Here is a 1329-nt window from a genome sequence, read left to right on the forward strand (position 1 = left end):
CACTTTCCAGGAACCTTCATGTGTTCAGCTATCTGGAAGCTCCCAGAACCCTGTTCTTTGGGATTTTTATGGAAGCTTCATTATATAGGTATGATTGATTAAATCATTGGCCATTGATGATTAACTTAATCTTCAGCTTTTCCCCTCCCTCAAATTTGAGGAATGGAACTGAAAGTTCAGACTCTCTAATCCTGTCTGGTTTTTTCCAGTGACCAGCCCCCATTCTGAAGCTATCTAGTCACAAACCGACTCATTATGTACAAAAAAACCATGACTTTGTGGAGAGTCTAAGGATTTTAGGAGTTGTGTGCCAGAAAATGAGGTTAAAGACCAAATATATTTTACAATATCACAATGTGTCAGTGTAGGACCAAGCATTAAAAAGATGAAAGGACTTAAAGTTTTTTTGTTTCTGTTTTTGTTTGTTTGTTTTTGAGTCAGAATCTCACAGCTGTCACCCAGGCTGGAATGCAGTAACTCACCATAGACTCAACCCCCTAGGCTCAGGTGATCCTTCCTCCTCAGCCTCCCACAGGCATGTGCCACCATAGGGCCAGTTGAGGAAAAGTAGGTACATTTACTGTGAAAGGATTGAGTGATCTCACTCTGTGTTTTAGGGTCAGACTAGTGCAAGAAACCAAAGTCCAACTAAGATAAATGAAATAAAGGGATGTCATTGTAAGCTATTTAAGGTATCTTACAAAGCTTAGCAGCAAGAAAACACCACACCCCATGAGTACAGAGAAAAAAATATAAAGTGTTCCTGAAATGGTGTTGAAAGAGGAAGGAGGTTTCACAAACACACCAAAGCCATTTCTTTATAAGTGATTTGAACTCAGTACTTTTTGCTAATACTTGTGGGAGATGATGAAACAAAAGCAGTATTAACTTGCTGACATTCAATGACTCTTTACCAAAGTTCAATTTTATACACATTTATAAAAGAGTTGTGAACATTTTTTTTTGTGCAGACTTCTGGTAGCAGATTAGGATATCAAAGTGTAATAGAAAGCAAGAAAAAAAGTTAACTAAAAGATGAAAAACTTTAGATGCATTAGTGCCGTGGCAACCAGCCAGATCACTTCAATTATTCCCTAATTGGGTCCATAAATAATTTATGACCTACCATTTGTGTCTGTGCCAAGGGATTTCTAACAGTAAATGTCTAAGTAGCTGTTAGAGGGACCTAATGATTTCCAATTGTGAATTCATCAGAACTCCTGTAGGCTGTGATTCCATAGCCTTTCTTGAAATAAGTTGGTGGAGATTACTCAAAGAGAGAGAAGAGTTGTCTCCAGTGTCTAGTTGAAACAGACTGTCAGAGAAGCA

Source organism: Carlito syrichta, unplaced genomic scaffold (genome assembly GCF_000164805.1).
Source record: "Carlito syrichta isolate Samal-C Ts95f unplaced genomic scaffold, Tarsius_syrichta-2.0.1 Scaffold123294, whole genome shotgun sequence".
Classification (NCBI taxonomy): Eukaryota; Metazoa; Chordata; class Mammalia; order Primates; family Tarsiidae; genus Carlito; species Carlito syrichta.